Source organism: Castor canadensis, chromosome 5 (genome assembly GCF_047511655.1).
Source record: "Castor canadensis chromosome 5, mCasCan1.hap1v2, whole genome shotgun sequence".
In the NCBI taxonomy this organism is placed as follows: Eukaryota; Metazoa; Chordata; class Mammalia; order Rodentia; family Castoridae; genus Castor; species Castor canadensis.
In genome coordinates this window covers 149,294,716-149,318,935 of record NC_133390.1, presented here as the reverse complement: position 1 = coordinate 149,318,935, position 24,220 = coordinate 149,294,716, and the positions used below count along the sequence as shown (strand labels likewise).

Genomic DNA, 24,220 nt, shown 5'->3' with positions numbered 1-24,220 from the left:
TATATGCATTTAAAAATTTTAATTTTGGTCTACATCTGATTTCTGCTTTTTTTTAATCTTGTCTAGGGGGACCCCCAAGGCTAGTGGTACAATCTTCCGTGTCTTTTTGATCTTCTACCTACCAATAAAAGAGTTGTTTAGAGTAAGAACTCTTTCTTTTTTGAAAAAATTTGGAAATCATTCCAATTTAAAGAATCTCTCATCTGGTGATTGATATGTAAGATCTATAATGGTGTATTTATTCTAAAACCAATTTAACTAATAAGCCTTTTTTTTTTCATAGAAAAATCAGATGGCAACTCTCTAGGCTTAAAATAAATTTTTACTATGGATGCAAGGTATCCCTAAAGTGGGTGTAGAAGATGCATCCCCTATAATACCCCCAAATTACTCACAGAAATAGATGAAAAAAAGGCAGAGATCTTTTGTTGCCATAGGTGGTTAAGGGTAATGCTGTGTAGACAGTGTCTTCAGTCTCCCAAGAAAAATGAGAGATGTCTATAGTCACAAACCCATTCAATCTGTGACACTCTTGAGAAAATAGTGGAGAGGAAGTTCCATAACACTAGCCAGTAAACAAAGCTTGAGACAACAAATGACCTTTATGGACAAGGAATTCTTATTGAGGCAAATTCCCCTGAGAATTGAGATCAATCAGTGGGAGAGAAGGAAGCTTTGCCACTTTGTGTCTTGGGTTTGATTGGCTGCCTGACTCAAGCCAATACTTTTGCCTTGTAGTGGCAGAGAGTTCTCATTGGTTATAAAGTCAAATTCTAAGGAGACAGACAAGAAGAAGAAAGAAACTCATTTTTTTTTCTTTTCTTCCTTTTTTTTACTTGGGGATCCATAGCAAAGTTAGTGTAAACAAATGTCAGTCTGATGAGAACCATGAACTCACCAGTCTGTGATGCCAGCTCAAGTATTGGGCTCAAAAAGGCCTAAGCTATGTGCTGCCTTATGATTCTCCTCTTTATGACACATAATATGAAAGACAGAAACAAAGGACGCACAGACCATCTTTAGGATGACAAGGATCACAAGAATACAAAAGATAAAAACAAAAATACCAAAGTCACTGGCCATAAAGGAAATGCAAATCAAAACCACACTAAGATTGCACTTCACCCCTGTTAGAATAGCCATCATCAAAAACATCACTAACAACATGTGTTGGTGAGGATGTGGGGAAAAAGGAACCCTAATCCACTGCTGGTGGGAATGCAAGCTTGTGCAACCACTCTGGAAAAAAATTTGGAGACTTCTTAAAAATCTAAACATAAATCTGCCATATGATCCAGCAATCCCACTCTTGGGGATATACCCAAAGGAATGCAACACAGGTTACTCCAGAGGCACCTGCATACCCATGTTTATTGCAGCGCTATTCACAATAGTCAAGTTATGGAAACAGCCAAGATGCCCCACTACTGATGAATGAATCAAGAAAATGTGGTACTTGTACACAATGGAATTTTATTCAGCCATGAAGAAGAATGAAATCTTATCATTTGCAGGTAAATGCAATGGAACTGGAGAACATCATTCTGAGCGATGTCAGCCAGGCTCAGAAGACCAAAAATCATATGTTCTCCCTCATATGCAGACTATAGATCTAGGGCAAATGCAGCAGTGTGGTTGGACTTAGATCACATGACAAGGGGAGAGCACATACAGGAGATATAGGAATAGGTAGAAAACCCAAAACATGAAAACATTTGCTATCCCCACTCCAGAAGAACTAGTACAGAAACCTTAAAACAACATAGGTTATCATGAGCAGGGGATCAGGAACCAATGTAAAGATCAGTTAGAGTTGAATCAACATGGGTGGTAACACATGGGTACACAAAAGCAATAGTAGGTATCTCTCTGTATAGCTATCCTTAACTCAGCTAGCAAAAACTCTTTGTCTTCCTTATTATGCTTATGTCATTTCTTCAACAAAATTAGTGAAAAGGGCAGAGCAGGACCTGCCTGGAACAGAGGGGGGAAGGAGGGGAGGGGGAAGAGGGGGAGGAGGGCAGGGTAGAGAAACGACCCAAACAATGTATGCATATGTGAATAAATGAAAAAAAAAACTGGAATCACTACATTCAGTAATTTTTTCACAAAAATATTTTCTTCTTGTTAATCCAAATTTGGAAAAGAAAGAATGGAGATTCCTACCACCCTTGCAGGCAGAGCTCCAGGACACTGGATATTAAGAAAGATTACTTTTTTTTTTTCAGTACTTGAGATTGAACCCAGGGTCTTGGACATGCTAGGAAAAGTGCTCTACCACTGGACTACCATTCTAACCTAAAACCTCACACTTTTGCTGACTTTACTAAGTCCCATGGCCTTCCAGCTATAGCATCAGGAGCAAACAAGGTGACTTGGTCTTTTGGCTAGCTGACTAAAACTGTAAGGGAGAGAAAACTTTTTCTCTCTAGCTTCTGAAGGTTTGATAACTAAGTCTATGAATCAAACTGACCATAGATAGACATATTAATAGGATAAAACTATTTAAATAATGTAAATACACACTGATGTCCCATAAAATGTAAGAGGCAAAGAGGGGTAGGGTTATTGAAGCTTCTGTAGCACCCTGAACTACAGAAAGAATTGGGGACTGTAGTGCCTGGAGGGAGCTGGTGACAAGTATGGGAAGGTGAGAGGAGGATATGTTGGGGTGAATAAAGATGGTCTTGTTATGCAGATAAATTTTCTCAGGTAATAAAAGTTGTCTCTGAGTCTCTCATAAGAATAGGTGATATTTTGTGAGGAAGTCTGTTTGGACAAGGTGTCCTCTCTCTGTGAGTTAATCTTCCCTAGTTGATTAAATACCCGTGATGGGTTTCATGATAGTGACTTCCTTCAGAGGATCTGTCTTAGGCTGATAAGGGAACTTCAGAGCAAGACATTTGCTGGACCTTAGGCAAGAAAAGGTGAGAGACCCAGAGGTAGAAGAAGGTCAGAGAGACCTTGGTTCTCCTTCAGTTCAAAGCATTCAGCACACCAGAGCCCCATACTTTGAGATACCATTTTCTGAGCAAAAGGAGGAGCAAAAAAAATTAACCTGAAGAAGGGGAAGAGTGTGTTTGTTTATGGCTCCTGGTGAGTCATTCTGAAAATGTGTATCCTGAGTTCTATAGCCTGGTCTGGAATCCCTCTTCAATTACCACTGCCTCATAGTCCCCAGTGTTTGACTCAACAAGCTCAGAGATAGTAAAATTTTGTTCCTTAATCATTTGGGCACATTGCTTTACAATTGCTTGGATAATTTTCAATGAATTAACAAGATGATGAAATAAGTGACACCTTAGTGTTTAGGTAGGATTTGTGTGTTTTTATAAATTGGTTTTCATTTTTAAGAGAAACTAGTGTTATGGAGTACTTTGGCAGATGCAGTTTATGACTGCAACTTGAAACAAATGATTGATATGAGAACCTTGATTTTAAATTTAGAGGTAGAATAATAGAATGAAATAGTTTATAAATAATATCAGGATGCTAACTCATCATATTTATAAGTTTGAGGTTATAGTTCTAAAGAGTTACTTCAGTACTTGGAGGGATTTTGCTTAATGTTGGCAAGTTTGTCCTTAAATGCATTAGAAGTTTTTAATGAAATTAAATATATTTGAGAAGTGATTGCAATTCAAAATGTTTAAAAAGAGTAAATTAAATGAGGTTAACTACTGAGAATGTTCAATATAATAAACTTGAGTTAATTGAATATTTACAAATTAAAAAGTTCAAATTACTGAATGTTTCACAGACAATACCTTCATTAGTAAAAATAGAGCTTGAAAGCTTAGCTTGGCATTTTAAGAATGAATGACATGATTTTAAGATTTGTAACATTAGTTAATAGAATATTATTTAGAACCAAGTAATTCTTAAGAAGGTATTTCCTAACAGTAGGCTTCACTCAGACTTAAAATAACATTCACATTTTTAAGCAAAGATAGAGAGATAGAGGATTTAGGATTGAAAAAGAAGTACTTCATCTTATTTTATTTTAAATAGGTTTAAAAAACAGGAAGAAAGAAGTGACAGAGAAAAAGAGATTGAAGGTATAGACATAAACACAGGCATACACTGACTGTTTTCTTCTTTATAAGAGAAATATATAAAATAAATATTTTGAATGAAGAATTATTATATTTGCATAGAACTTTTGAGGAAGCATTGACTCTAACAGAACATGGTAACTATTATGGGAAGTTCTAATTTTTTTTTTTGTCTTTGGAGCTTACTAACCTAGAAGCCTAATAGTAGAAACTGAGTTCTGATGATACAAAATGCTTCATTACTTAAAGCTAATGGTTCTGAGAGTCATTTCTTATACTCTGATATACTTCAGAGACTAGAAGCATTAGGATGCTTTCACATTCAGAGATCAAATATATACATACATACAGGTATATATTGATGTATGTATATCATAAATATCATGTATTTGAGATGGGGGGGTCTTGCCCTGTTGCCTAGGTTGGCCTCAAACTCCTAGGCTCAAACCATTTTCCTTCCTTAGCCTCTTGAATTAACTGGGACAATAGGTGTAGTCACTGCATCTATCAACAATGTAAATTTTAATAAAAATATAGAAGAATATCTAATATCTTCTTGATTTTAAATATCATTTATACAGACTAAGTATAAAACAAAGTAAAATAAACTCCACTGGTTTTTTATTTTTGTATAAAAATATTTTCCTCCATAAATGACAGACTATATAATCTGTTTAATGTCTTGTCTGGTAATCAGACCATATCATTTTTTTTCTTTTCTGCACTTCCTTTTTACAGACCCACTAGCCTTCTCAGTCTGATGAAACCATCCTACCTCAAGGAGAATTGAGATAGTTGAGGCAAAAAAAGAAAGAGATAGACTCAATATTTTTTCATTTCCAGTCTGGGCTCCTAAGCTTCTAAAGAAAAGGTCATGGTCCAATTGAGTGTGGAGAAAGTAGAGAGAAAGAGAAGAGGCTGGAAAGCCTGCTCTAGCCCTCCCCTCAAAACTAGTCTATGGAAATCACCTGAGTTGTAGAAGGTCAAGCATGACCTTAGCATGGTGGCCTCAAACTTTAGCATATGTTAAAATTACCTGGATGACTTGATATAAGAGAAGAGTCAGCCCACCTTCCAGAGTTATTGAAGTACAACTGGGTCAGGGCACAAGGCTTTGCATTTCAAATTAGTTCCCAGCTGATGCTGATGCTGCTAGTCTGCAGACCATACCCAGAGGAACAGTTATTTAGAAGATGGGGGAATAGCCAATGGCAAGAAGAAGATTTGATGAATCAAAACTTTCTGCTGAAACTTATAGCTCTGGAAAGCTATGTGTAAATGCAGTCTGAGCATGTAGATTTTCTCTCAGCCAATCAGGGACTTAGAAGATATCATCTAGTCCCTGTCAGTGAGGAGCCATCATAACTGCCAAATGCTGGCATATGGTCTTTAGTAAAAGCACTTGGCTCTGCTCTGAAATTTTGTGAAATCCCATCCAACAGTCTCTTGGAAACTCACTGTTTTAAGGCTCTAAATTAGTTGTAGGTAACTGGAAGCAGATGATGCGGCTCTTCATGGACATAAGTATTGATATTCATGTGGAAAAAAAGTCTCAGCAACATACTTGGGAATAACCAGATGTGGCAAATTCTCTCCCATTATACTCCAAGATTCCTTTCATGTTTTAGATACCATGGCTTTGTATCTTACTTATAAGTGTTATGACTTTCCTATCCTCCTTACTCATGTTTTTCCTTACAATCCCTCTTGGTGGTTTTACAAAACCCACCCTTCTCTGATATTAGCCAGAAGCACCCAAATTTCATTTGAGTGGCGAGTTATTTAACAGTGACTAATTCCAATAACTATCACCATTGTTTACATGAAGACATTTCTATACTTTTCTGTATCCTACTGAATTTTCTTCTTCAAAGTTTATATGGGCACAGAAAGGATACTTCTAAATATTTTTCAAGTCTATTATGCCCAACATCTTTTGATTTTTATCCAAACATCTTTACCAATATTGATCTCCAGGGAAGACACAATCTACTCCCTGCTGCTCCCCAGATGTAAAAGAACAAGTTATGCCAGGGAAATCTCCTTGCTGGTCCATATGGAACTAAATGCAAATACAAAAAGCTATTTTTTATAACATCTCCTTCTAATCACAGGAAAACTTGGATCTGGATTTAACATGTGGACATCAGGCAGTGAACAAATCCTGATGGTCTATCTGGCAGTCATTGTCCTGCATAAAGACTAGGAGGGAAAACAGGCCATGAAAAAGCTATACTATGTCATAATTTAGCCCATCCCTAAATCTGGACCCATGACATGCAACTCATATTCAAAGAATGAGATCAAGCACATCAGTGACTTCAACATGGGATAGGTATATTGAGGATTAACCCATGTTCGAGATGAAATACATCCTAAGATTTGTGGTCCTTATACATCCCTTTGAGGCCACTGACATTGCAATGCCCTATTATTTGATCATACCAAACAAGGAATATACAATGAAAGGAATGGAGCAATGTGTAACCTTTGAAATAGCTCTCTTTTCTGCAAGTATAAAGTATAAAAAGTTTTTAGGTGAAAGGAAATCTTCTGCAAGGTAAAGGTGAACCATATCTCTGTAAACATGTTTTTTGTGTATAAGTATGCATGTTACAGAGAACTCTTCCCGGTGGTTTTACTGCATAACACATCATCCAATAAAACAATAATAATAGTATTGTGTTCATGGATTCTGTGACTCAAGACTTTGGAAAACATACAAGAATATTATATTTCCATTTTGATGGATGGGAGCTTGAATCATATGTAGACTTATTTATTCATCTTTCTGGTGTCTAATCATGATGGTGGGCTCTCAGTTGTACTTATTGCTGGAGCACCTAAACAGGTACTCTTCATAGGGCTGCTCAGGTTTTTTGGGGATAGTGTTTGAAGAACAGGGGCAGGAAAAGAACCAGTCAGAAGTTGTATCACCATCTGTGATCTAGCATTGGGAATCACATGGACTCATTTTGGTCAGTGTCACAAGCCAATCATATTCAACGTGAGACTGTATAGAACTGCATCTACCAATGGGAGAAATGTCAATTCATACTGTAGGAATATGTTGAATGAAAAATATTTTGTAGTTATCTTTGGAAAAATATAAAAACATAATCTTCAAAGGACTCAGATTTGCTTTTTGTCCTTTGGATGGTTTAATTCCATTGTTCCTTAATGCTGGGACAATGGCATGTTCTACTTGAATCCCTACTTCTGAAGTTTAATTTGCACAGTTAAGATTCAACCAGACACACAATGGATGTTGAAGCAGGAATTTTAATTGGAGAAAAGAAAAGCATATCTTGAGCACAGCAAAGGGGAAGGTGACTTGTTTCCATAGGTCAAAAATGGAAAACCTTTATGATTTTTTTGGACCTTTGGCCCATTCACTTTACCATGACTTGGTGGGAAAACATACTTAACGTGAAGAGATCAGATTAAAAATTGTTTTCACTGATTGCTGATAACAGTTGAGGAAATATTCTGCAACCAAATCAGTTAGTTATAAAGCTAGAAGTGGGACCATTATCTGAGAAGCCTAGACACTCCATAGAAAATGGAAATGTTGTCAATAAGAAGTATTTCCTATGTCTGGTGATCCTGGCTCAATACATTGCTATTCCTCATATGAAAAGGACCCCTGAAAACCCCAAAGTACTGAAGACTTTGAACTTGGGATTCCTAAATACAGGCTTTGGGCTCATTTGTATCTTTTTGTCTCTTCCTGAGCTCACCTTTCTGTGAACTTTATTAAAATCAATGTGCAGGAGTGAGTTCTGAGTTGCAACCCTTTTCTGAGCTGCCCTCTCCTCTTTCAGCAGTCTTGGAGATGAGACAATGGGTTAATTGAAGCAGCTACCTGCATTCAAGCCCTGCACAAACCTATCTCTCTGTTATTTTTGGACTGTAGTCTAAGTAAACGGCCTCAAGAATATTTTTTCAGAAACTTTTGCCAATATTGCAATTTTCCATCAAGGCTTTTGAGGAAAAAGAAACCCTCAGTGGATTGTTCATAAAAAAGCAGAACTAATGCACCAGGCATTTTATATATTATATTTTATAGTATGTTTTATATATCAAACTTACATATATTATATATATATACATATATATATTACACATTGGCTTTTCTTTCATTAAGAGACATTCTCTAACATTTAGTGTGTATCTTGTTGAATCTTAATCGTGTGCTCCAAAGCAATTTATCCTACAGAAGTAAGGGTCATATCTTCACAATGGAAGAGTCATGATGCTATAAGGAAGTCCCAATTTACACACACACACACACACACACACACACACACACACACACACACACACAGACACACAGACCATAAAGTGAGGATAATAATAGCACCCCTGCTCTGTGAGAGGATTAAAGTTTCCCCAAGGAGAGGCTCTTCAGGGAGGAAAATTGACTTATTCTTTGCCTTCAAAAATTAACAATTATTTTAGGAGCATTTAGACCTGATAACTTTTGCCTTCTTTCACCTCTGTTTGTGTGTGTGTGTGTGTGTGTGTGTGTGTGTGTGTGTGTGTGTGTGGTACTAGGGCTTGAACTCAGGGTCTACACCTTGAGATAGGGTCTTGCAAACTGTTTGCCCAGGCGGGCTTCAGACCATGATTCACCTGATCTCTGCCTCCTGTGTAGCTAGGATTATAGGTATGAGCCACTGGTGCCTGGCTTCTTTCACCTTTAATGAAAGGTGAACATTTGAATTGAGTACTTAAGCTATAAACACTTTCTCTGTGTAGAGCAAATACTCTCAAACACAGAATGCATAGAACCACCACATTACATTTAAGGACTGCACTTCTGAGATCCCCTGCTTTACAGTCTTCCTACTCAAAGTATGGTCTGTAGACCAGCAGCATGGGTGTCACCTAGGTGCTTGTTAGGAACACAAAATCTCAGGCTCCAATTTAGGGATGGGAAAATCAGAATTTGTCTGCTAACAAGATCTCCAGGGGATCTACATGCATGTTTGATATTGAGAAGCAAAAGCAGTATTCTAAAATAGTTTGTACCATTTCCTACTGTTGCCATTTAAAAGTATAATAACTTCCTTGGTGTTTTTTTTTCTCCAAGACAAAATTAAGAAACAAGTTTCTTGATATTATTGTTTCCAATTTTTATGCCAATGTGAATTATCTGAAGATATATTTCAAAGACAAGTTTGGATTGATGAGATTTGGAGTGATGCCAGGTAGGGACCTTCCTGTCAATCTCTCAGGTGATGCCAATGCTGATGTCCCCTGAACTATTTTTTGAATACCATTCTGTACATCAACAATAACCAAGTAGAAAAGATAAAGAAAAAAACATCATCCTTTCCCAATAACTGCACAATCCCAGAGTATCTGGAATTAAGTCCAAAAAAGAATTAACAAAATAGTACAAAGAAATATTTTAAAGTCTTATTTAAGAGTTAGAAGAATTGAATAAATGGAGAGCAAAATAATGTTATACATGAAATAAGGAAAGCATGGTAATTTTGTCAACCCCTGGGCATATTCCCTTTTACCTTTGTATCCACATGCTTCACACAGGACAAAGGATCTACCATGAATGGAAATTCCATCAGCTTGGAGGGAATCCACCACAAAACCAAGATGGTATCATTGATACTTGCTTTGAAGCATTGCTGACCATTTATTATACATTTAAAACCTAACAGAAATTGTTACGATCACAATAAACTTTTAGAATGGTATATTATAATTTATAAAGTGCTCTCTCTTGCTTGCTCTCCCTATCTCTCTTTCTCTCTGTTTTATCTCATTTGTTCAGTAAGTGCAGTTTTTGGAGCTATCATTTGAGGTACAAGAAAGAGAAAGTAAAGCATTGATAAGGTAATGTGACTTTTATTGTCAAGGGACTTGTAGATACAGGAAAGGCAAGTAGCATTCCTTAATGTCTTAGGGATTTCTTCTACCATTCTCCTGAAGGTGCTGTTACAACAAACCTGACCAGTCCACACTGTGTTTTTCACTCTTTAATCCCCTATTCCTCTTACCCTCTTATTGCTGAGATTCCTTTTATAAGGGTTCTCACATTGATTCTCTCTTCTGGCCCATGTCCTACCTGTGGATTTGTATGTTACTCACTTTTCTTTGCCCTAGATGTACATGTGGGTGCTTCTTGGGTTCCAAAGTCTAGTTAAAATGAAGACTTAACCACTTGTCTTTTCAGTCTATAAAAATGCATGTTGATGATTGGAAAAGAAGTGCTTACTAATGTGCCATCTTTTGTCTCTGTATTTCAGATTCATCAACTAGGAATGCAAATGATGTTACTTATAGAAATGTTCTGAGAAAATCAACAAGTACAAGATATTTTAAAGTTTTTCACTCATAAAAAGGGTGCATATGAAATTGCAATTATTGTGAAGCATAACAGACCAGATTCAGAGTGTCTGCTGAGCATTCTAGAATAAGTCAGCTGGAACTTTCAGACTCACAATGAAAGAAAATAAATAGACATTGAATCTAAAGAACCCTGCAGGCAGAAGTCACTCCTAATTCTAGCAGGACAAGTCATGGGGAAATAGTTTTAGAAATAAAAATAATAGAGGGAGTTTACCTGCTACTTCATTGGCACAAGACTTACATTTCTGACAGTGTCCCTTTAACTAAGAAGCACACTGTTTGTTATCCACAGCCAATCTTTCAAACATTAATGCAGAATCTGTGATTTATTAAGCATATTTTTGCTTGAAGCTTTTCCACTGACAATCTTGTTTTTTCCATACATTTACCACAAATATATGTATCAAAGCAAGTTTCCAGCTTCTGCTAATAATTTTTATGGTGTCTGGATTATATCCTCTCAAAGAATATAAAACACCTTGGGCTTAATATCGGTTGTCACCCAAATGTTCTCTTCATGTTCCAATGACAAGTTATGATACCTTGTTCCATCAGATAACAGACAGTTATTGTAGAAATAGATGTGTGAATTACTAATGGGAAACTGAGAACAAGGACATGAGGGGTTGTGTCACAATAGTGAGTAGATGAGACCTTTTAAGGACATATCATTGAGATAAATTATTTTTAGAGTACCTAAAGACATAACACTAGAATATCTGAAGACATAATACTATCCATATTTATTATATTCACTTTAATAATCTTGAATAACATTTCATTTTGTCTTTTATATTATTAATTATCAATCTAGTATTCACAGCTTAAAAGCAGCCACAGGTTTACCATTGTTGTTTTAGTATTAAATATATATGTACTGATGACATTCATTGGGTTATATTGCAAAATGCCACCCTTTGATATCATGTTCCTTTTTTTATTTTTATTTATTTATTATTTATTTTTTTAAATTATGGTAGAAAAGCTATGTATGGAGACATAAGAGGTTTTCTGCAATATTTGCTTCACGTTCCACCCAAAATAGCAGTTTATTTCTCTAGAGAAATAGGTATGACAAGAAAATACTTTTCCTTTTGGTTTGAGGACCAGTTATATCAAATTGTTAAAAACCACTATTTCAGTTGTGTATAATTAAGAAAACATTTATCAAACAGGTGGTCCAATCTAAAAAGTTTTGTAAACTTTATAAACAAAGCACTCACTAAGAGTGACTTGTTAAGAATGCATTTTGGGATAATCTTTCATGGACATAAGGCCTGGTGCCAACCTGAAGAAAGATGCAGTTTGGTAATCCTCACCCAGGACTGCTCAAGACCAGGGGTAAGAAACAGTAGAGCCAAAACCACTTGCTACATTCCTTATTTATGTAAGCAACATTGTTTTCATGTATGTGAGCTATGAAACTTGAGAGCCAGCACGTATTTTCTTATTATTTTGCTATTTTTATGTTCACTTTCCAATGATTTAAGTGTCAGCCACCCTCGATTATATTATTAATATGGTTTGTAGAGGAAAATAGACCTTTTGGAAAACTCCACCTGTATGTATACCAACAAAATGCTATACTTGAGGTCAAGCATTTTATAGAAAATTATCCATTCTTATGGAAATAAAATTTCAGAATTAGAAGACAATATGAAGGAACCAAATAATACATTTCAACTGAGCACTTGACAATATATGCACCCCAGTCACATCCCCTGTCTGCGTATTATTGATAAGGCTCACCATATATGCTGGAACTCAGCCCAGTCTGTTAAAAGAAAACAGATAAGAAAATGTTTAGTTAATTTGTAGCACAGAGCTTCTCAGCTAAAGGAGAAAAAAATTAAAATACAACCATGAAATTACATATCATGCTGCTATCTTGTGAGTGATAGTATTTATGTATGAACAAAGCCAGTAAACTACAGTAGCAAGAGTGACATCTCACAAGTCTTTCAAATGATAAAATTCACTATGTTTTTTTATCAGTTTTAGTAAGTACTGACATTTCTGACTCTAAACTCACCAGAGACTTTAAAATTTTACCAGCTTCATAGTAGATAAAAGATTTCTGTAAGATTTTCTAAAGAACTAACTCACAGAAAATAATTTTAACATTATTAATATTTATAACAAATAAATCATGTTATGTTTCAATCATTTCTATGGGGAAGGGTTTGGGGAATGTCTGGTACCTATAGAACAAACACAAACCTGAACAAGATATGTCCAAAGTAGCTCAAAGTGGAAATTGGGAGACTCAACCATGAACAAACCAGTTAGTTGATTGGCTTTATGAGCCATATACTCAAACACCATCACCATTTTCTCCCATCAAACTAGCATGAAGAAAAACACAATAGATTTCCCCCTGAGACACCTGGGGAAAGCATCCCAGTGCCACCCTGAATGTGATGACTATTAAACTTCCTGAGATTTTGTCAGTCTTCCAGACAGAGAATTGATGCCAGCTAGAGAATTTGGCCTAACATTGCCTAGGTTGTGTTCTAGAATAGTATTTTTGGAAAAGTCAGTAAGTCTCAGATAATATCGTAAGACTCCAATTCACAAGTTTCTCTAACACTTTGGCTACATAACTTCATATCAAAGAGAAGCATTGCTTCATCTTTGGGATAATTTTCTTTTCTGTTACCTTAGGGATTTATTATTCATGTACCATCAGTCAAAAGGCTCCACTGTTTTAAAATCATAGAGAATAAAGGAACCTCGATTTGGAAAGATTTACTCATTTCAGTTCAGTTTAATTAAACAAACAATTAATGTGCAATGTCTGTGTGCCAGAAAAATTTTTCAAGTGCTTAAAATCTGGGATGGAATAAGCAGACAGGATCACTGATAGGTTTTAAAATGTACATCAGCTTGCACACTATGTTCTTCAATATTTTTATTTTCTATAGGGAAAAGTAGAGTTCAAAGACCGTCATGAGTATCTTTTAACAATATTCATGATCAAGCATTTTCTTTGAGTGCCATTACAAAATAATCATCTAAGTTAATATAAATCAAATCCAGCCAAAGATTCAGATATGTTGCATGCTAAAATGTTAGTCAAACCATAATGTACTCACAGCTCTGTCACTACCCATGCCACATTTTTATACCCTCACTTTCTCTTCTAGAAATCTGGCATAATAAAGCTCAATCTTTCTACACTCTTCAAAATGTTGTGAATTGTATCATGACCTATGATGGGTCAAGAGCATTTTAATTTAGAGATTGAAGGAAACTTGCAAAATTTTAAAGAAGAACTCTTAGCCATTATTACACCACATTTGGTGAGTATAGGATTGGATTGTTCTAAATCTAGCATGATTTAATACACATAATACAGTTTATAGCTTTCCATTCTCTCCAAAAAGTAAATGAGCAAGTCTTTAAATATCATTGACAGATTTTCTGGCAGATAAGATAAATCAAGTGCTCTGCAACTAATCATGTTTTTCCTTCCTGTTTTTTTTTTGCTTCACAAGACTCACTTGTAATTAATTCTTGCCCTGTACTTTCTAAAACTAAGTTGTGATCAGTTTTTTTTTTTAAATAAAGAAAAAGAGCTAGATTCTGGTGGCTCACAACTGTAATCCTAGCTTCTTCGAAGGCTGAGATCAAGAGTATTGCAGTTCGAGGTCAGTCCTAGGAATAGTTCGTGAGACCCCACCTCCAAAATATCTAGAGCAAAATGGACTAGAGGTGTGTCTCAAGCAGTACAGTATCTGCTTTACAAGTATGAGGTCCTGAGTTCAAATCCTACTTTCACCAAATAAATAAATAAAATCATAGCAAATGAAAGGAGAGAAAAGAAGTACAATCTATGTGTATGGACAATCATAAACTTTTGAATGAGACTCATTGTCTTTATGTTTAATGTCAAGGTCATCACATAAGTTAGGATTGGATCATATTTATAACAAAATTTTTGTATCTTTCTTAACACTCATATCTCCTCAACCAATGATTCTCAGTGTATGGTCCCCAAACCAGCAATATCAGAATCACCTGGGTAGTTCCCCTGTCCCACCCTACAATAGATTAACTAATGGCCCCACAAAGATGTCTGCATTCTAATCCCCTAAATCTTTGAGTGGCAAACCTTACATGGCAAAGGTATTTTGTAGGTATGATCAGAAAAAAGGAAATGTGATGACAGAAGTACACCTTAGAGTGATGCAAGGGGGGAGATGTAGGTGTCTTCTGTGAGAAGGAAAATGGAAGAAAATTGATTCTCCCCTGGGACCTCCAGGACTACAGACTTGTAGACTTCCTTGGGCTTCATACCTCTGTAATGGAATGATAATTCTTCTGTATTGATTTTAGCCACTAAATTTGTGATGATTTCTTATAGTAGCATAAGGAAAGCAAAAAAATCATTAAGACTAAGCATCCTACAACCTAATAAATTCTCTAGGCAACTTCAATGCATGATAAAATTTGAGAGTCACTACTCTAAATCATTCAGTATAAATTTTGATGTAGTAACAATGTAGAGAAGGAGTTTGTCAATGGAATTATTACATGGTAAATAATAAAAATAATAATAAAAATGTAAGGAGAATTCTGCAGAGGCCCAACAGCAGTAAGAAGAGAAGACCAGGGGAATCAAATGGTGAAAGAAACCCTGGAGAAGGAGGAAGTGAAGAAGCTTAGCCATGCCAGTGTTGTGATGAGATGTAAGAGAAATGGACTGACTGAGGCTTTTTTCTCTACCAAGCTGTCTGACTCTGCAGACTTGTTGTGCATCTTTATTTTATCATTTTAAAAACGAGAAAAAAAAGACCAATTCATGCCTTTGGTGCCCAATAGTCAAATGACCATTATTTTTCTTAGCTAAATTCAGGAAAAGTAGTCTGGGGACCTGGTTGCAGAAAAGAATCTTTATTTTTACTAAACTCTAATTAAGGTAGAATATTTCTTCCAATTTTGAATGTAAATAATAAACTATAGTAGTAATGACAGAAATTTTGGTCACCAAGAAAAAAAAACACACACTGGTATTTTCCTATTACATTTTACTTGTGTCTTATTATTATAAATTAATTTATCACAAATATGTATTTTTACATTTAGACAAGTATCTTTCAAGTTTTTTCTTTGAAAATCATATATGTATGTATATCTATGCATGTATATGGGTATATATATTTTAAAATCATATTATGAGAAACATTTCTAAAGTTTCAACTTCTCAATAAATTCATTGCAAGACAATGATACAATGTGTGCCTCACATTATTGTGTAATATAAACAAGATAAGTATGCTTATGATGTCACATATATAAGTAATGAAACAGAGGAATGTTTATGTGACCTTGTTTAAAGTTCACATAAGTTGGGCTAGTCATAAACAGCATATGAACATAATATATTTTAAAAGCCCAGGTCCAGGTGTATTTTTCATGTTTTCTCATATGTCCTCCTGAGCATCTCTGGCACTTTTAGATGTCAAACTGACATAATTTCTGCCTAGTTAAAGATCTTTGAAATTCCTTGTAAGTTTTGAATTACATTGATCTACACATCTTAAAAACTTGAAGAAAGTGTTCTAAACGCTTTGAGAACTAGCTATCCCAAAGTTCTCTTCTCCTTCAGTTTTTCTGGCTTCAAATCCAATTAATGCCTGAGATATTTCCCACAGAATGAGCTCAACTCTCAACTAAGGACTACGGAAATAACAAACTCTGAGATGGGCAATACAATAGTTGAAAAGATGGCTTTGAAATAGGATACAATCCACTGAATAGCTTTCCAGAATGTAGCTTGCTCTTACCATGCTATATAACTAGAAGGGACTTTGAAGTCCACAGTCAAACTACAACTGTTTGAGTCTGATGCAACAAGATATTCTATGAAATTAGGATAGATAGATGCATTAGCCTGTGGATACCCAATGATAGATGAACCATGCATGTTTGAGAGTTCATAGTTAGTTTAGATGATCCTCCAAAACATTATCTGATCATCCAGAGCTTATCCAAATGATCTGAATTTCATCACATTCCAAATTCAGCTGACACTCTTGTGAGGGTGTACTTTCCCATGAGATTTCTCTTTCTACTCTTAGCCAGAAACATTTCACTCACTTTCTCAAGGTCATACAGCTGACAGGTCCAAAGTAACTGAAAAACAAAAACAAGCAAAAATTAAATAGCATCTAGTTATGGAGAGTTAATTGAAATCTAGTTGTGCACACTTAACATTTCAAGTGAATACTATAGGTCTTTACGTACTATGTTCTATTACATCCTGAAAGGATGCTATAGGTGTAACTACTTTAACTTATACTGGAAAATAATGCCCTAATCACTCTTGCTACATTGTCCAAAGTCTAGCCTCTACCATGAAATAGCAAAGTGGGAGAGTTAGAGAGGTTATAAGAAATAGGCACAAAGATAAAGTAAGGCCTGGGGATTTAAATCTAGAGGAAATTATTCAAAGAATCTGGACTATTCATCACAGAAGAAAAAACTGAGGGGAAATGAGTAACATTATACTTACGAATAAATGAAATAAAATAAAGCTGAAAAATATTCTAGACAAGAATAGAGAACAACTGTGGTTCATTTATCCTGAGATCAAAACCAAGGGAAAACATTGTTAAATTACTCTGAGAAATTGACTGATCTTCAACTTGTTCAATTTCAGGGTGAGTTACTACAGGGAAGTGTGTAATCTCCTCTCTTAAAAACTTTGATTGAAACACGATTTTCTAACTGACATCACTTGAATGTGCTTTATCTTGATTTAAGAGAATAGGCAAGATTTCTCAAGGTCCTTACAATTAATGAACTCTAATATTCTGTACATTATCCTATAGTAAAATGCAAGCATTAAGAAATCTTGCTTATAGAAACTGCCATGTTTAAACAGGTGTCCTAAAGAGAAATCGCTCTAAAAATGGAGGTTCCAGTTAGTGATGGATAGAAAACTCTGCACTCAGAAAGGGGCATAGTTTGCCCCAAAATCATTTCTCAGACACACTTACATTCACTAAAATTGTTGAATGACTTTGGGTCTTAATATAAAAAGTGTAGTTATTCACATAGGCACACACTCCTGCCTCATGATTACATAAGAGTTCTTAGAATGTTATTAGGTATGGTGATATTTACTACTCAATTGTCCCCCAAGTATCAATGGCTTTTTTCACATTTTGTAGCCTGCTTGTGCTTCCATGGGACCATAGGACTGGTTCTTGCTAATAACCTATGAGCAGAAATGATATATGGGATATCATTTCTTCACATGTCTCTTTTATAAAGCAGTGATTCACCTAGGAAACACATGCTAAGAAAGCACTGTAAGACAGATCCTGATTGGATAACCACATTTCCAGAACTGCACTTGTTCTTGGCATGAATGATAAATAGAAGTTGAAGAATTAAGCACTGACTATTCTGAATAACAGTCCAATAATGCTCGAGATAAAACATTTCTACTGTGCTCTCTATTCTCTCAATAGCCACTCTTGTAAAAAGAATCACTATTTTTGGCTATGAGTAAGGAGGTGATGTTTTAATTATGATGCATGGAAATTTGAAATCATCTGTCAGTCACAGTCCTACATACTAATCACAGATACCACATCAATTTTTAAAATTATGAATATTACATGATCTATTTAAATAATTATAAAAAGTGGGTCCATATGAGCATACCTCCCATACATATGTCAATAGAATTCCACATTTATTTAGTATTAAAGAAGCAGTATTGTTATTTGTGCATTTGCTGAATGTTCTCTCCACTTACATGCTAAATAAAACTATCTAGGCATAGAATCATTGTGTATACACACATCTAAAAACATCAGTAGGGATTTCATTTTTATGTAGTAAACATTAGTATAGAGCATATTACACAATTAGGAAATTATGTTTTTGTTCCTTTGCCATGGTAGAAAAATTATCCAAGATTTTGAGCCCAAATTTTCTAAATAAATAATATCTAGTAAATGTATAGCATTAAGATTCTGATTGAATAAAATTAACCTACATACAAGTTGTTAGAGTAAGCAAAGTGTTTTTTACTACCAACATGGCTTCATCTCTTTAATTCTCATATTTCCTACATATAGGGATCCTTATTCTCACTTTATATCATCTAAAATAAGTTTTCATAGCAAGAAAAAGATGGAATTAGGACTCAAATCCAGATTTTTATACTGTGTATCTACCATGCACTAAGGAAGTCTCCATACTGTGTCATTAGGATTGTGGCAAAAACTCATGGCTCAAATAGAGCTCAGTAAATGGAGAGTAGGAGGTAGTAAATTAACTATTGAAGATGTGTAAATGTGGTTAAGGGAAACCATGGCATGATAAAATACCATGGAGTTTTAAATAGCGAAGAAACCTGGAGGGCAAAAGAAGAAAACAGTTATAGGATGAAGAAGAGCCATGCTAGTAGTAAAGAGGACCCTTTGCAACACTGGGGGTCCTTGATAAAGTATTGGCCACCATCAGCTTGTGTTCTTTCTCTTCCTTCCAGTGGAGAATTTCTTATCTCCCAGGTCCAAATCCACTGAGGACAGAGGGCAAAGGAGCCTGGCTTATGCATCTATTCAGGTCAACCTCTTCTCTAGAAGGGAAGAATGGATCTGAAAGTGCAAAGATAGCCATTATCCAGCCCATGTGCCAGACACTCTCATACACAGAGAAATCACTTAAAATATTTACATCAAAATAAACTATCATCTTGAAAGGAACCTTGAAGTGCAATTAAAAATTAAATTGAATCAGAGATGACCCATTTCCTAGGCAAGGATTTTTCACGTATTAGTCAGAGAACACAGCTGAATCTGAGAGGGAAGAACCTTCAGAATATTAGCAGGTGTGTGAGCCTGGTGAGAATAGGGAAATGAGTCAAGAAAAACAGCTGAAAGAAAGGAAAAATGGCAAAAGAAGGGAGGGAAGGGATTGAAGCAATTTGATTCCATGACAGAAAGATGTCATGATCATGACGGAATGACAGCTGGAGTAAGATCTTGTCAACAAGAACTGTGCATACAATTGTTTTCATTATTATTCATAGCTTTGTGGAAAAATAAGTCTGTATTTATTAGCCATAGTAGGATATGTTGGCTATTAAAAGAACAATGAGTTCTGAGTGGATTCAGTGCAAAAAATTATGATGAAGTTATATAAAAATTCTGTATTACATGTCTTCTTTCTGCTCTCTATCTCTCTTTAATATAGCACAATTGTATTTCCACAAGGATGTAATGAGACTAACAGATCATGTTAAAAAGAGAGAGAAACAGAGAGAACCTTTAAGCAAAAATCTAAGGATTATGAAGATAAGTAAGAGCCTTGATTCAGTTGCATGATATCAGACTACAAGCTGCAAAGGTGACAGCAACTTCTTGATTGAGCACATAAATATGTTTAGAACAGAACTGATTTGAAGTAAATCCAATATTTGAACCAGTCTATTCCAGTTAGGAGTAGATATACTTATGCCTTTAAAAGATAACCACATCCTCACATCCAAAAACAGCCTCACTATGTGTGTTTGCAAGTTCTGGGTCAGGTCAAATAATTCTCCAAATTTTTTCCTGCTTTTTTGAACCATGTTAAAATCATCTGAATTCCATCAGTCATGCCAAATTCTTCAAGTTAACTAACATGCTGAAACTTCTTGAAAACACTGCAGGGTACTCTTGCAGTAAGTGATGCTGGTATCTCCCCTTCTTCTCTGCTTCCTCTTTTTTCTTCTTTGAAGTATTTGGTATAACAAAAAACCGTTCCTTTCCTTCTAGAGTCAAAGTCCTCAGCTATCTTAAGTCTGGGAAGGATTTGGGCTGCACTGTGCTTTTAGGATGAGGCACACATTCTCCTCTCTTTATTATTATTGTTAGCATAAAATAGTTGTTACAAGGGGAATGCATTGAGACATTTATATATGTGCTTATAATATATCTTAGGTTCATCCCCTCCATTATTCCCCTTTATTCCTCTTCCCCCTAAGAATAATTTCAACAAGTTTTATTGTTCTATTTTCATGCATAAATACAAAATATATCCACCATATTTTCCCTCCTTCACACTCTCCATTTACTTTTCCTCATTCTTCTGGTATCTACTCCCTGACAAGACCTGTTTTACCTTCCTGTACATAATTTTTAAGTGTGTACTGATAGTTCGAGGGGATTTTGTCTTGGTATTTCAGACATGTATATGTCACTCCTGAGTCAGATTAACTCTTCCCATTACTTATACTTCTCTATTGCCCTGCATCCTATTACTCAACAGCTTACAGTGCATTACATTATAATACCTTCATACACAGATGCATTGTGTTAAAATATTATTCACTATTGCTCCCTTTTCTTCTCCTGCATCCTTACAGTCCCCTCAGACACTAATGAAATCATGTTATCTCATGTGTGTGTGTGTGTGTGTGTGTGTGAGTGTGTGTAAAATCATCTATGTATTTTTTATGTGTACATTTACCTTATAGGTCTAGCTTCCACATATAAGGAAACACATGTGACCTTTGGCTTTCTGAGCCTGGTTTATTTGGCTTACCATGATCATCTCCAACTCCATTCATTTATCTGCAAACAACATAATTTTATTCTTCTTTATGACTAAAATAATACTCCATTGTGTGTATAAACCACATTTCCATTCACCAGTTGTACAGCATCTCAGTTGCTTCAAAAGCTTAGCTATTGTGAAGAATGCTGCAATAAATATGAGTGCATATTGGGTCCTGATTTACAGGATGTAATCACATGCCCAGGAGTGGTATTGCTGCACACCACAGAATATGCAGGAAGCTCAAAACCTAACCCCTCAAAGATCAACAACAACTATTCAATAAACGGGCAAATAAACTGAATGGACAACTCTCAAAAGAATTACAAATGGCCAATTAATGCATGAAGAAATGCTCAACATCCTTGTCCATAAAGGAAATGCAAATTGAAATGACACTGAGATTTCTCTTCACTCCAGTCAGAATGGCTATCAATTATAACACAAACAACAACAAATGCTGGTGAAAATGGGGAATGAGAGGAGAGAAACTCTTATCTACTCTTGGTGGTTTCCACTATGGAAAACAGTATGGAATTTCATTAAAAAAAAAAAAGAAAGAAAAAACCTAAAAGTAGACTTACCATGCATGTTCTTTACTGTAGCCTGAACCCTTCCATATGAATGCTCTTACTTGCAAATTCAGTTCTATTTCCTGCCAGGTCCCTTCTGGCATTTAATTGGTCAACAATAATTCAGTCAGTCATGATGTATAATGTGTCATAATTACAACTTTATATTGTGGAGACACTCATAATTCTAAGGAATACACAAAGGGTTCCAGCAAAATTTTCTTTCAGGTTCCATGAAGACCTAAGTAAAGTGTGGCAGTGCTGCCTACTGCACTTAAGAAAAGTGGCCACTTAGGAAAAAATTGACATAGTCACCTAAATTATTGACATTTTTGTTGCTGTTGTTGTTTGTTTGTTCTACTAACACTTATGTTTAGTTCAATATTATGACAGCTTGGAGTTTCATTTGAAACCACTGGAGAATCCAAAAGACAGATAATTTATGCAAGAAGTGGGACTGATTTTACTGTGTAGGCAGTATTACCAAATATTGTTTTCTGTTCCTGAATAATTGCTGCTCAATTAAGCATCAAAGTGACAATAGCCATTTGGCTGTCATTTGTTTTCCAAAAATCATTTGGCTCCATGTCTGTTCATTGTATCTGAGTGTTCCTGTTACCCTGACATCCAGACCAGCCCTGGAGTTGCACAATACAAGTTGAGGAAGCAAAAGAACCACTACTAAATTGGCCCATTCAGATTTCTGCTGGCATATTCTTCTCATCTGCTAAGATTTTCCAGGGCCTGGGGTCACCTTTTGCTTAGATATTAGCATGGGTTAGCGTTACACGGTTGCCCTGTCAAATAAACTCAAAATTTCTGCATCAACAGTCACAACAGAGGATAGTAAAAGGTCTTAAATTTTTTGGTGTCATGGATCCATCTGGGCAAAACCTACCAACATTTCAGAATAATTCTGTTAAATGCACAAGATAAAGTATAAGGATTTATAAAGAAAGCAATTACACTGAAATGTAGTCATCAAAGTACTAAACTGTGGGCTGGGGATATATCTCAATAGTCGAGAGCTTGCTTACCATGTGTGAAGCCTTGGTTTCTTTACCTACCAACAAAAAATACCTTAAATGTGATAAATTATATATCATACACACACTCATTTATTAATACATTGAATATAAACATCGAACATATATTTATTATAGTAACTTTAATAATAATTTTGAAGTCTGGATATTTAATGAGATTCTGAGATATTTGCAGAAACCATCTGTGGTATGACAGTATCAGGGGTCCTGTTGATATGTGGTTTGCTGCTTATATTAAAAACTAAAGGAAATGCTAAATTTCAGTTAGAATCTGATTTTTAATAAGGTTCCTTTTTTTCTTATTCAAATTCATAGGCCGTGGAATTCTGTTTATAGACCCTTTGGAGATCCATGGACCCCAGTTTAGGAATATTCAGGTCCATAGTAATAGTATAAAAATTGGACACCTGTACTATAAAGGTCATTTTGGTAGTGAAAGAAAATTGTATAAGGTAAGTTGGAAAATAGCTCAATCTGATGAGCAATGTGAAAGAATAAAATATATATTAACACAACTTTTAAAAGATAATGTTTTGGATTCAACCATCTACTTAGACAAGGACAAAGAACTACTTAAGCTTATTATTTCCCAGTTAACTGATTGATGTTCTTCCTACTAAGCTGCTAGTATCTTGGTCTAAAGTTGATAGAGCTTGGGTATGGTGGTACACACCTGTTTTCCCAGCACTCGGGAGGCTGATACAGAAGAATCATGAATTCAAGGCCAGTCTGGGTTATGTACTGAGACACTATCTCAAAAAATCAAAACACATAAATAAAATAAAGGTGAAAGTCAAAAGGGCTCAGTGATGGGTGCAAGGAATTAGTATAGAGTTAGGAATAAATACAACATGATTCCATCATTCTAGCAAGCAGGCAGTGTGCATGGGTTCAAGAATGCAGACTCTTCAGCCAGCTTTTCACTTTGAAGAAATATATTGCAGGGGTTGATGTGTGTTAGCACTCTTTGTCTGATTAGGGAAAAAACCAATTCCAAAAGGAATTATAGTTAGTCATTCTCTCCAGTTTTACTTTCCTTCTGGAGTAGCCATATCTTATCTTTCTCATTTCTGAGTTTCTGCCTGACTCTAATCAGCCTGGGGATAAGATAAAGAATCAGAGATAGACAGGCAGATCACTATTTCAGAATCTGCCTGTGTTTCATACACTAGATTGTATATTTCTTAAGAGCATTGAAGGAGTTAAAAAAATTCACCCTCCATAGAAAACAAAATTCTAAATCGAAATTTTTGAATGAGATCCTTTCAGACAAAACATTTTAGAATCATTACCATATCAGAGCACTCAATAACTGTTTATTTTTTCTCAATAATAACAACAACTTGTTAAAATGCTGTGCAACCAGTCTGAAAGCTAAGCCCAGGAGGAAGGGGTGCTTGTCACTGCCGCCTCTCCTTTCAAGCCACCACAAATATTATGCTCTTGCTATTTTGTTTAACTTGGGCTGAATTCACTTTACAGAGTAACAGGGAGGGAGAGTTGGGTCCATTAAGAATAAATTTCAAAAGCCCTCTGGCTTTGGGGCTTTCTTGTGTTATTCCACCTCAAACCAGAGGATATGAAAGATGGGAAGATTAGCGAAGGTTTGCCC

General features: G+C 35.5%; 1 pseudogene; it reads right to left on the bottom strand.

Annotated features, from left to right (window-relative positions):
• LOC109678579 (pleckstrin homology domain-containing family A member 3 pseudogene) overlaps nucleotides 1-24,220 on the bottom strand; it is a 127,061-nt pseudogene that overhangs the window by 97,120 nt on the left and 5,721 nt on the right.